Source organism: Protopterus annectens, chromosome 3.part1 (assembly GCF_019279795.1).
Source record: "Protopterus annectens isolate FY-2018-M chromosome 3.part1, PAN1.0, whole genome shotgun sequence".
In the NCBI taxonomy this organism is placed as follows: domain Eukaryota; kingdom Metazoa; phylum Chordata; order Ceratodontiformes; family Protopteridae; genus Protopterus; species Protopterus annectens.
This window is the reverse complement of record NC_056732.1, coordinates 1,663,829,562-1,663,843,667: the sequence shown is the minus strand read 5'-3', so window position 1 is coordinate 1,663,843,667 and position 14,106 is coordinate 1,663,829,562.

Sequence of the window (14,106 nt, the reverse complement as noted above, 5' to 3'; positions counted from 1 at the left end):
GAGCCAGTTAGCTACCCATCTGGTAACATATGGGTTGATGCCTAGCTGGAACAGTTTATCTATTATGCCCATGTGGGAATAGTGTTGAAGACTTTGGCTAGGTCAAGGTAGGTGGTGTGCACTGTCTTGCCCTCATCCATGGCTTTGGTGACTGTTTCGAAGAAGGCAACCAAGTTTATCAGGCATGATCTCCCTTTAACAAAACCAAACTGTGTGGGATCAAGCGTTTGGAGGTTGCCAATGTCCTTGTTTATAAGGTCCATGATAACGTCTTCCATGGCCTTGCAGATCAGGCTAGTTAAGCTGATGGACATATAATTGCCTGGGGCAGTGGATGCTCCACCTTTGTGCAGAGGGATGAAAGTGGCTGTCCTTCATTCTGCTGGGATGAAGCCGTTCCTCTGGTTTTGGTTGAATAGGATGCTTAATGGTGCTGAGAGCTCATGCCTGAGTTCATGTAGGACACAGCCAGGGATGTTGCTGGGTCCCATGGAGGCTGTATTCTTTGCCTTTGAGAAGGCATTAATAACCTGCTCCCTGGTGATGAGGGGTGGGGAACAGGTGCTGGGGATGTCCTGGTTTACTGATGGGGGGGGACGGGGGGCGGTGAAGTTTTCACTGAACTTGTCCGCCAGCAGGTTGGCTATATCTATGGCATTTGTGTATGTGGTATTCTTGATGACCAATTTAGAGCAGATATGGGAGTTACCTTTGAAATTGTGGATAATGTGAAGAAGGCCTCGTGATTGTCCTTAGTGGATGTGGCCAATTTGGACTCGAAGTTAACCTTAGAGGATTTCACCAGTGACCGTATTTGCTTGTTCAGACAAAGGAGAGATTGCTTCCAACTTGGCACCTACTTCTTCCTGGTCCTGGACAGCATTTTTCCATTTTATTTTAGAGTCTGTTTACTGCTGCTGTCCATCAGACAGGTTTACTCTTCTTTGAGGAAAATGATTTGGTCCTGTCAGGTATTGCTGAGTCCATGCAGCTATATAGGTGCTCATATAGTTTTTTGGTGTAGGCTTGGACATTAGTGCTTAACTCAACTGAAGGGATAGTGGTTATGAAGCTGCTTATACTTGCTCTCAGGAGGTTGCAGTCAGCCTTGGAAAAGTGTTTTTGTTTGACTCGGGTGGGGGGGGGGGGGTGTCAGGGGAGATGGTGACTTCAAAAGTGATTGCTTTATGATAGAATCTCACCAAGGAGGATGACACTGTAGAGGTGCTCATGTTGGCTAGTACCAGGTCCAGGAGATTTTTTGCCTCTTGTGTGGGTGTTGACCAGCTGATCCAATGCTTTGGCATCTATGAACTTGAGGAATCTCTGGGCGTTCATGTTTGAACTAAGATAGGTCTTCCACTCTATGGTTGGGTAGTTAAAGTTGCCCAGGATCAGGGTAGAGGGTTGAATCTTGTTGGATTCAAGTAGGTCCAGATAGGTGAAGTAGGCCTCCTGAGTCATTGTTGGGGGTCTGTAGCTAGCTATGATTTGAACAGGTGTTTTACCAATAGTTAACTGCAACTGGAGTGTCTCCTGTGTGTCATACTGTCTGACCAGCCTGGAGGTGTGTATGTCTTTGTTAAATATTGAAACTCCACCTTCTTTGGTTTTGTAGCCCTCAGTTTGGGGTCTGAAAGTATGGTAGGACAAGTAACCTGGTAAGGCTGGGGTGCTCTCCGCAGCTTTGAACCAGGTATCAGTGACTGCACAAATGTCAGCATCTTCCAGGTCGAGGAATGCTTGCAATGAATGCAGTTTCATGTTAAGACTCCTAGCATTTAGCAGCATGACCTTTAAATTTCATTTAGAAGAATTTTTCACACTGGCAATTTTGACCTCATGACTTTGCCTAAAATGGCACTATGGGGGAGGCAACAGTCTTTGCCAGAAGCCTGAAGCCTAGGGGAGACAGATAAAGGCCATCTCTGGCAAAGCATTGTGGTCTGTCAATCATAACCTCCTGGGCTGTCAGGTACTGGATCCCTTTGGAATGACACCAGAAACTAAGCCAATTGTTAAATTCATTCATTTTCTGTTTGCACTGAGGCATCATTCTGGGTGATGGTAGGATGCTGCTTAAGGCTAGGGACATACCTGCTTGGGACACATATTCAGTGAGCTCAATCGTGTCTCTCTTTATATAGTCCAGAGAGGTACGTCTCAAATCATTCACACCAACATGGGCTATGATAGAGTCATAACAGTACCTGTTGTTGAGAGACTTAAGTGAGTGAGTGATATGGTGAATTCTAGCACCCGACAAGCAATTTGCAGTAACTTTCCCCTTGTCTAGCCTGGTGAAGGACACATCTGTGTGTCTCATGATAGAGTCTCCTATGACTAGTATGTTGATTTTGTGGCTGGGCCTTAGAGGTTGTGAGACACAGGCATGTGTACTATGTGTGATGCTTGGTGTGGTGGGTTGTGATGTGCGTGTGTGTTTTTGCCTTGGAGGTCTCTTTTGTTTAGGTATGTTTTTGTTGAGAACCTCCACATACGTAAGAATGTACTGTACAGGTGTGGGTGGTGTGGTGTTTGTTGTGTTTTTGCAGACAACCTTCTCATTGCCAGATGTACTTGCTTGTGAGTGAGACATCAAGGATTCTAGGTTCTTAATGTAATTGCCTCTCTCACATATTGTGTTCCTAGGTGGTAGAAAAAGAGGATTGTCTGTGTACATGAGGCAGTTGCTACACTGTCTCGGGATGCCCCTATCAACAAGACTAGCAGGAGAAACCACAGGAAATTGTCCGTCCATGATTGTCAGAATCTGTGGAAGAGAAGTAAAGGATTGTAGAGTGGGTACTATCAGAACAGAGTACGTATAGGTGTGAGCAGGGCTGGATAAAATCACAGTAGTTGCAAGCGAGGGCATCAGTTACATAGGAGTGCTGGTAAGGGAAAAAATGCAACTGAGATGTCTCGCAATGGGTTAAAATAGAGCAGCATCAGTGCACAACAAGCAAACAAGTGCAACACTCTGCAAGCACAGGGTTTAAATACCAGAAAAGATGGAAGAATCTAGAAGCTCGAATTACTACCCAATCCTGCTAGCCCCTGTTCTTTCAACCAATCACTCATACTAGAGAAGGTCGGGCAACCCTGTTTCTCTCACTAACAGTGAAGACTAGACACCACCAGCAGAAGGTGGCTGTTAGAAACACAGGAAACTCAACAAGCAAAACAACCATGCCTGGATAACAGCAGGCCTCGATCCAGACTATGCTACCTGACTAGAACACAGAAACCTCATAAAAATGCACAGAAAAGCACAGATAGAGCACTTACAAAAAGAAAATACAACTCTCAGTATAAAAAAAGCAGTTTACAGTTAAGTAAATCAATAAAAATGCAATTACAGTAATGTAGCCAGTCAGTTATTTTGTTTAAGTTTAATGTTCCTACCATCCATCCTGATGTATTTGTATACAATAAACTGCTTAAACAAACACCCAAACCTCAGCATCTTCTTAATGCACATAAGAAGGCGACATGGTGTCAGAATGGGATCCAAAGTTGCAGCCATGAGGCAACTAGTTAAAGTTGGAAGAATAAACAGGACTGGGTCATCCCTACTGCTCAAACAACTTGCAAAACATGTTAGAAACAAATTCCTGGAACTAAAAGTCACTTAAATGATTTATTTTGTTACAGATAAAAAACAAAGGCTCAAAATGAATTTCTTATTATACAAAATGTCAGAAACCGTGGCATATGGATAAAAATATTCAAAATAATTGCAAAAAACATTTGAAACAATATCCAAATTGCATAAAATGTATAAAAAAGGGAAAACTGTCGTCATACTGTTTGACCAGCCTGTTGTATTAACTAAAGCTTTTCAAAATATCTGAAGTGTGCAAAGTGTTTGCAAGTGTGTGCAGTATTACAGTGCAGTTATTTTGCAAAGTAAAGTTGTTTCAAAGAATATTTCACAAACTACAGTTATTTTAAGGCATATTTTGCAGAGTACTGTATTTAGAAGAGTTTATTGTGCATTTGAATATTATTACAAGTACCTGGTGTGTGCATGTTCGTACATAATTATGAGGGCCATTTTGCATTGTGTTTTACTATATTCTGTGGATATGGCATAAGGATTTTGCAGACCTAAGCCGCTTGTGTTTGATAACAATACTGCAGAAAATTGGAGAGTGAGCAGGAATACAATATTTTCATACAGACTGCTTTTTCTGACAAAGACACACGTACAAAAGCATTTATTCTGGTTAATGTAGTTGGTTCAGAGGCCATTGAAAGAGGGTGTTCATTTGTGTGTGCACCTGCTGTGTTTCCAGGGGAAGGAGAAGACTGCCATATAGTGTTACTGGCTAAAACAAGGGAAGACTGAATGCTTAAAACATAAATTTAGAGAAATGTGTACCCCCCCCCCCCCAAATGAATATTACAATGGCAAGGCACTTATTTTTCACAAGGGATCAAAAGCCTGGTGAAACTTTTGCAGTATATATAACTAAAATGTGCAGAACTGGTGACTCGAGAGATGAGTTGTTAAAGGACAGGTTGGTGTGTGGTATTAATAATGTCACAGTGAGAAAGATTTTGCTTCGAGACAGTGATATGACGTTAAATAAGGCCATGGTGATTTTTAGATACATGAGCTTACAGAAAAGCACACAAGTAAGCTTACAAATGAGAATAGCTGCAGAAGCCACAGTAACAAAGCTCATGTTGATAGTATGCAGCACATGGTTAAAAGAAACAGGCCCAAGGACATGGCAGCTACTGCAGGCCCTGTACATTCCCAGAGAAATCCAGAGTCTTTCCAGAAAATTCCAGAGCATACTCAGTGAAGCATAAGGGTGAGTTAGCAAAGTCAAAACATGTGCCCCCACCCAGCTTCATAATCAGCTATTGAAATTGTGGTGGAAATCATGAACCCAGAAGAGAAAAGTGCTTGGATTTTGGTCAGCAGTGTCATTTTTGCAATAAGTGGAATCATTTCAAAAGATTTTATAAATCAAATAAGGCACATTCTTTTATTAAAAGAGGGCATTCCAAGAGGCAAGTTAATCAGAAAGCTGCAACCCTACTTTTTATGTTGATAGCTTGGTGAAACAGTCAGTGCAGTAGATTTGTGGGTAAAGAATGAGATCTTTTGTACTGTTTGGATTAATGGGAGTCCCAGAGAGGTCAAGGTAGATACTGGCTCAAAGTGCAATGTTATGTCAGAAGAAGCATTTGCAAGAGTAAAAGCTGCAGAACAACTTGATTTGACAAAGGGCCGGATTCACGAAACCTCTGTGTAAGACTTAATATGTCTTACTCGGAGGCTGCAGTTGAACGGTATGACGTCAGCATTCCATGCATATTCATGAGGGCATGCTGAATCATACTCTAGTCTAACACGGTCCGTGTAGGAAGGTAGGGGGAGTGTCCGATTGCCGAGTACTGCAAAGGGACACGCCCCCAGAAGAGTCAGAGTCCTGAAAGTAAACACCCACGAGCGAGTCCACTGAAATGTCAAGGAATACAACACCACACATCCCCACAGACTAAACCCACTGAAAATGTGTAAAATGTAAAAATAGCAGTTTCATTTTTTTTTGATAATTTCCAAAATGTTTGCCCGCATCTGCGTTCGTTTGCGCGAGTATGTTTGCCCGCATCTGCGTTCGTTTGCGCGGGTATGCTCTTGGTGGCCTAATGGTTAAGGTGTTTGCCTTATAAACACAAGGTGCAGGGTTTGAGTCTCACAAGGGATAATTGGCTAGGCTTAAAATGTCTCACAAGGGCAGTTAGCTTAGTATGAACCTATGATACACAGTTAGCAGACATTGAAAAGTATATAAGATCTACATATGCAAATTAAGCCAAGTAGCAATAGCGTAGCGGTAGAGACGTCGGCCAAAGAGGAGGTAGTCACGGTTCGAGCCCCCACAACATCTTTCTCCATTTTTATTGAAATAAGTATGAAACAATCCCCTGACATATACATATATATATATATATATATATATATATATATATATATATATATATATATATATATATATAAAACTATAATTTAAGTAAAATGTAATGAAATGGCCCATGTATTTGTGAACAAAACTGACGTAATATATAAAAAAAGGATCATAATTGCCCATAGCTTAGCAGCGCTTTAACAAGCTAATACGAGTGCCCGTAGGTGGGCAGTGCTTTAACAAGCTTAATATCAGTGCCCGTACGTGAGCAGTGCTTTAACAAGCTCAATATGAGTGCCCATAGGTGAGCAGTGCTTTAACAAGCTTAATATGAGTGCCCGTAGTTGAGCAGCGCTTTAACAAGCAAAATATGAGTGCCCGTAGGTGAGCAGCACTTTAACAAGCTTAATATGAGTGCCCGTAGGTGAGCAGCACTTTAACAAGCAAAATATGAGTGCCCGTAGTTCAGCAGTGCTTCACACAGCTCAAGTATGAGTGCTTATAGGGAAATAATGCATTACCCAGCGTAAGCTGTTTGCGCGGAGCTGCGCAGCGCACCAACCAGCTTACCGTCGGGCAACGTTGGGCAAGCTGTAGCAAAGTCGCCTTTACACAGACACACCTCCTAGCCTGACTAGACAGTAGTAAAATAAAAAAACAATGACAAGGGTCGAACTCGGGATACTGTGCACCATAGTCAAAGTACTGAACCACTAAGCCATGACAGTTGTACTTAGAAATACAGTATTAGCATGCATATAGGAATGAATAAAAATAAAACCATGACAAAGCAGGTTTGATGTAAGCTGATAAATATCCAAAATGGCCAATCACAGATAAGTGCGGGAAAACCGGCATATATAAGCCCCATAGGCGGGAATACACACCATAACTGATTGTGGTACCCATTTGCAGTCAGCATGGCAGGTGCAGGAGAGGGAAATCGCTTTAGAGCACAAAGGTGGGGTGTTGAGGAGTCAAAATATATGGTTTGGCTCCTAGTCCATGATCATGAAGCGCAACTCATGCAGGGCCAGGTTCAATGGGAAGCGTATAAGGCAGAGGCATGGAACCGGTTGGCACATGATTTCACCAGTGCCACAGGCATTCCGAGGACTGGTGAACAGGTTCGTCACCACCATGCGGACCTGAAACGACGAAAGGAGGACCAACTGAACCAATGGATCCAGGAGGCCCGTCAAATGCCCAATGCCCCACTACTGAGTAAGTATCCATGTAATTAAGTATGTAAGAAATGCTATCCTAGCCTATAGTATGGATAGGTATGTTACAATATTCCTTCATTTATATTACAGCTGCAGGTGTTCATTCTGCAAATCTGCAAGCCTATGCTGATAGGCTGGCGAGGTTGCACCACCAGGCAGGTTAGTAATTATTCTGCTGGTATTGTTATAGAATATAAGTGGGACAGCTTGTAAATGAGTTCAGTGTTATAACCCAGTAATAAAGGTCAAATAAGCCTAGAAGAAAGATTCTGCTAGTATTGTAAGATTAGATAAGTGATGCAGCCTGGAAAAGAGTATTGTAATCCAGTAATAAAGATTAAACAAGTCTCAAATAGAGTTTCCACCTGTATTGTAATATCAGATAACTGCGTCAGCCTGAAAATGAGTGTTGTAATCAATCAACAAAGGATAGACAAGTGTCAAATACATCCTTGTAAATTCTGCCATATGAAATAAGTGAGTCAACTGGAAAGGATTGTTGTAACCCAGTAATAAATGTTAATAAAGCCTAGAATTAAGTACCATCCTGAAATGTAAATATAAAATAAGTGAGATAGTGTGAGAAAGAGAGTTTGAAGCTACCAAGAAAGCTGTAATAAGTCTGGAATAAAGGTATACTGCAGTCACTACATAATGAAATGAATGAGACAGCCACAAACAAAGAGTGAAATGTCTTTAATAAAGTACAGAACCTGGACTGTGTCCATCCCACAATTTGGATATGTTGCTGTACCCTTGCATTATGGAGATAGTATGGTTGTATGAAATGCTGAACATCCACAGTTGTCTAGACCCATATAAATCAAATGTAGCAGGATGCTTTACCTGAACACAGACAGATATGAACATATATGAATAAAAATGGAATGTATATTAATGTAGCAGCAACATCCCCATCACCAACATTCCTAAGGTTACATACAGGAAACTGTACTAATACATGTAGGGGATATATATCTGCATCTACTAGGAATGTACAGTATATGTATAGGTAGTTTAAGTTGTCAATGTAATATTTCTCCACCCTACCCTTTTTTCACAAATTATGCCATTCCACACCAAACTGGGTATGTGTATTCACAATTAATTCCCATGGACATTTGTCCTGTTGGTTTATACATATCTGCATGTACGTTGATGCATGTGCCCTGTTCACATATCCAAACCTGATGGCCTGTTGCCACCAATCAACCCTGCATGCTGTTGGAATGTCCACTGTTGTTCTAAATATGCATGTGTTATGCTTGCTGCTCAATGTTCGGAATTCATGTGTGTTTAGTTAATGGGAATACTGATGCATGCTGTTACAACTAATTTTGAATGGTGTTGTTTGTTACTAACCCAAAATACCATAAAATACTGCTAAACATAGGACAACAGGGAAGGCGGGTACCAGCGGACCCACCTCTCCCACCTCAGCTGGCGAGTGCACCTGGCACCAGTGCCCAGGCCGGGACCTCCTCCTCCAGTGGCCCTGTGCCACCTTCGGGTGGAAGTGCTGCAGGGGATAGGGCTCATCCCCCCTCTGCAAGCGTCGCCGGAGGAGAGCCTCCACTCACCCTCCATAGGGTCCAGTCTGTGGTGCGTAGTGAGATCAGGCGTTCTGTGACTGATCCCCTACACCAGCTTGAGGTGAGAGTGGCGCAACTCACGGGTGTGCCTGCCCGTCCTATCCAGCCCCCAGCACAGCCCCGGCCTGGGCTGTGAAGGTGCAGTGGTAACTGCCCATGGGTGGGGATCTCAGTTCCACTGTTGCCATCTGTGGGCTCATGGGCTTGCGATATCCAAACATCCGTCCCCGTCAATTGTGTTTACCCCCACATGTGTCATACTCCGCCCCTATATGCGTCTTGTTTGTCTTGTCTGTTAACCTCCCCAACCTACCTCCCCAAATATACCTACTTCCTGTACCTCACATTCCACTCTCACCTGAAAAAAAAAAATAAAAAAGGGCACTCTGTTCCCACAAAAAAATTACACCCCATACATAGCTGCCCATTTCGCATACATGTCTGCTGGACATGTACACTGATAATTACAATTGTGTACAACATATTTTGTTGTCCTCACCCCTCTCTCAGGGGTGGAAGGTGTCAAATCTCACTCTAAATTTCTAACATATGCACAGCTGTTGCTGGTAAGGAATTGGGCAGCTATGGGCCTTCCCTACATCCTTCCTGCACATCTCAAGCTTGTTTTCCTACTGTCCTACCCTCTTTGTGCCCCCTTTTCCACCACTTTCCTATTTCCCCATTTTCTTTTCTTTAAAAGAAAATAGCACGGGTATTAACGGGAGTAAGCACTTTTAAGCAGTAGTCAACGGGTGTGCACTTGTGTGCACTTAGCTAAGCGTAGATAAAAGTAGCTAAGCATTGCGCAAACACGCGCAAACCCGCTTACAACTGCTTAAAAGTGCCTTAGTCACTCTGTATGACAAGGCCTGTAGTCTGCTCATCAGAAAAATAAAATACCCCTGTCAGTCTCGAACCCCGGACCTTGGAAACACTAGACTGCATGAATTACCACTGAGCCACAGCAGATATACAAGAACTTGGTGCTGAAAGAAATATATCATGAAATACAATGAGTGAATGTAAAGGTAAAATAGGAAGGCCATTACACAAAGCTTGTTCTGTGTATCTTTACTGGCAATTCTTGTGGAATTGCATTACATTAGTGTGATAACAGAAACAGCCATGCTAGTAGGTAATAATGTTACAGTAGCACCTTACAAACCCCACACAGTATCAGAGCAGGATAAACACTGCCATATTTGAATAGGTAAGAGGCCAGACCTCCCAACTGTGACTGGTTTACAGGGATGTCCCTGATTTGCAAACAAATGTTACCTGTGCCCCACTGACTCCCTGTGAAATGTACTCACAACAGGCAGAAAGTGGGGAATCCCACATAATGGTAACTGTCAATAAGTTACAGTAAATACTACTTGCATGTCAGAAATGGTGTAGTAATACATATGCTCAAAATACCCACAGTCACAACTGCAGAATATCTGAAATGTATCACGGGTGTATCCCACTGATATGTACCTTTCCCTGAGGCTGGTCAAATATATACCGGAGAGTATCTGAGGCCTGGAATTGTCAGAAACACACAGGCATGTCAGCCTGTATGCTGTTAAACACTCTGCGAATAGCTGTAGAATTACTTCCATAATCATGCTCTTATGTAGGAGTACAACATAGAAATATCAAAGGATGTAGCCATCTAACATACTAATGACAGTATAGCAGTTCACAAGCACTGCATGTGCCTGATATGCATAATTGTTAGCACAAAATACTTAGTTGTCCTCACCCCTCTCTCAGGGGTGGAAGGTTTCAAATGTCACAGCAAATGTCAAACATATGTACAGCTATTGCAGTTAGAGAAATGTGCAGCTATGGACCTTCCCTACACCCAGCCTGCACACCCCTAGCTGGTGTCCCCACTGACTTCCTGCTTCCCGCTTACAACTGTTTAAAAGTGCCTTATTCACTCTGTATGACAAGGCCCCAGTACTGCTCAGCAGCAAAATAAAATACCTTTGTAAGTGTCAAACCCCACACCTTGGGCTCACCAGACTGCATGAAGTACCACCAAGCCACAGCAAACATATAAGAACTTAGTGCTGAAAGAAATATATCATGCATTACAAGGAGTGAATGTAAATGGAAAATAGGAAAGCCATAGCAACACATTCCAGTAAAGACAAATATCAGGCATTCAAGGAGTGGATGTAAAGGGAAAATAGAAAAGCCATAGCAACACATTGCAAGAACTACTGTTGTATGCCAGTTAATCCACAAATCCCATAGGAAAGTACATACTCCCATGTAAACAGTGTTAGCATTAGCAGGTGTGAGTTAACATACACACTGAGAAGAGTGCACTGGAAGAAGCAACAGTCAGGTTTCAGTACAACATGCATTTCAGTGGCTACAACACAGCCTCAGATATGAGAGATATACCAACCTTCTGACTGACACAATAGTGTCCACAGCAAACCAGCATGGTCCCCACCTTGCAAAACTGAAAGGCCTACGCCTACCTAACCTATCATTTTATAGCAGTGTCCTGAAATCACAGTGAGAACTGCAATTACCACACAGCAGGCTGCATGCAATTACTAAATGCTGACCACCAATTGGAGCAGAGGGCATCACATGCACATGAGCAGATACCTACAAAAGCAGCCTGTACTGCCAGTCCACACATGCAATAATATCACTGCAACAACTGGAGAGAGCGAGAGAGAGAGAGAGAGAGAGAGATAGATATCGATAGAGACAGAGACCAAAAAAAAAAAAAAGCCAGCAAGCAAGCTGTATTTATAGGGTGCTGACATCATAAGTCTTTCCAAAGAGGAATGTACATCTGTTAGTGCGTTATCCCAGTCTTCAAAAAGGCCATTCCTTTCACAGAGAATTGCATACATACACATCCCCCTGCCACACACACACACACACACACACACACACACACACACCCCTCCCTGCCAACCCCCCCCACACACACACACAGCATTTGCAGGATTCAAACCCCTACCTAACTAAGTTATGATACTTGAGAGAGACGCATTAGCACAGCGCGCTATTCGCATTATTGGATGATTTCTCTTCTCCTGCTGTATTTATAGGGTACTGACATCATCAGTCTTTCCAAAGAGGAATTTACATCTTTTAGTGTGTTATCCCAGTCTTCAAAAAGGCCATTCCTTTCACAGAGAATTGCATACATACACACACCCCTGCCACCCTACACACACAGCGTTTGCAGGATTCAAACCCCTACCTAACTATGTTATGATACTTGAGAGAGACGCATTAGCACAGCATGCTATTCGCATTACTGGATGATTTCTCTTCTCCTGCTGTATTTATAGGTTGCTGACATCATCAGTCTTTCCAAAGAGGAATGTACATCTTTTACTATCCCTCAGTATGGGGGATAACAATATCTGTGCATTAACAGACGCCTAGTTCAGGGTCACATATGCACACTGGCACTGCCAGGTTATGTTCTATACTATGCTTCATGACCACAGGACTTGTAACACACAACACAAGTAGGGGGTGTGTCCATATACATCACAGATACACACATCTCTGGGTTGGTACCACTGCACTAAGAATGACAGGCCATACATATACAACTACCATTGTGCAAAACTGCCTTTTGGTTTGGTTTGTAGTTCAGACCCCCCCCCCCCAATACCCAGGAACCGCACTCGGCTTTCCTGGGAACAGTGTAGGATATGAAAGTCTTCAAACACACCATTATAGTGGTTGACTTCAGGTACACAAATATTGACTGGGGATACTACTCAGGCCCTCAACAACATCACCCTACAGTCACTACAATTTGTGGATCCATGTGCTATGGCACAACCAGTCACCACACCCACAAGGGGGAATACATATTGGACCTGATCATCACCAACATGGGGATTCTATGTTCCACACCAGAGGTAGAACCCTCATTATTAAGATCAGACCATAAACAACTTTCCCTGGACATCCATATCCCATCCCCACCCCCAGCCAAGGAAATCACTGTAAAGAATTTCTCAAAAGCAGACTTTGCACTTGTGAAGACTGGGGTGGAATACTTCAAAGGCCCCGTGCTGGAGGATAATATAGCCCAATCTGAAGAATCCTTTACAAACGCATTGTATGAGTACCTGCAGGTATGCAATGATCATGCTATCCCAAATAAAACCATGACTCCTCCAAAACAGGAGACCTGTCTGGTTGACCCCGGCCATATATAAGCTGTACAACAGAAGGAGGAAGCTACTACATAACAGAGCGATATCCCAGAGGGAGGACATCTCTGAACAGTATTGGCAAGACACTTCAATCCCTCATATAATCATCACTTGCACGTTTTGACAGTGAAATTGACCAGACACTACAGATAATCACAAGGCCTTCTTTAGTTATGTCAGGAATATGTGTGGAAACAACCCAGATATGCTCTGAATTGTTGCATAACAGCACAACATTTATTTATTTATTATTTATTTATTTATTTATTTACATTTGTTAACCGGGCTAGTCCAACTGGATGCAAGTCCATTTTCAGTGGAGACCCGAGGAGAAAAGCTCCGCTATCTACTACATGGTAACAATACAAAAATTAACAATGGTTGAAAAATCAAAAAGGATATAACTAACAAATCAGAAAGGCAGTAACAACAATTTCAGAAAGTTGCAAAAAGGGGGATAGAGAGACAAGGAAAATGTTTAAGTATAGGTAAGGGAAGAAAAGGGAGAGAAGAATTAAGTTCTTTTTTAAGAAAAGTTAAGAAGAGTGTTACTAGAGAAATAAAGTTATTTAGTTAAGATAGTAATATTTCAGGTCAAAGGGAAAACAAAAATTTTAGATTGAAGAAATAGATGTAGGAGAAAGTATGAGGGATAAAGGGGAGAATAGGAGGTGTAAGAGGAGCTAGCTCAACTGGGATTGATGCAAGAGCAAAGCCAGTGTTTAGTAAGAAAGAGTTTTAGTTTAGTCTTAAATAGTGTAGTGGAAGTCTGGACTAAAATGTCTAGAGGAAGTTGGTTCCAGATTTTACCAACTGAGTTGAAAAATATGGAGTCACCTGCTGTATTCTTTGCAAGAGATGTTTGAATCAGTATTTTATTGGAAGAGCGTAAGGTTTTTAAGTTGTTGTAGGGTTTTATAAGGGTGGAGAGCATGGGTATGTTTTCAGGATGGTAAAGAGCTTTGTGGGCAATTGTAAGCTGATAGTACTGTATTAGGTGAGGTAATTCAAGCCATCCTAGGTTAGAGAGGTTCAGACAGTGATGTGTTTTATATGGAGAGGCAGTGGCAAATCTCACAATGTTGTTGTAGGCTGTTGTGAGCTTATTAATGTTATGTTTAGATAGGTTAGTATAAATGGGGGAGGCATATAGTAAAGT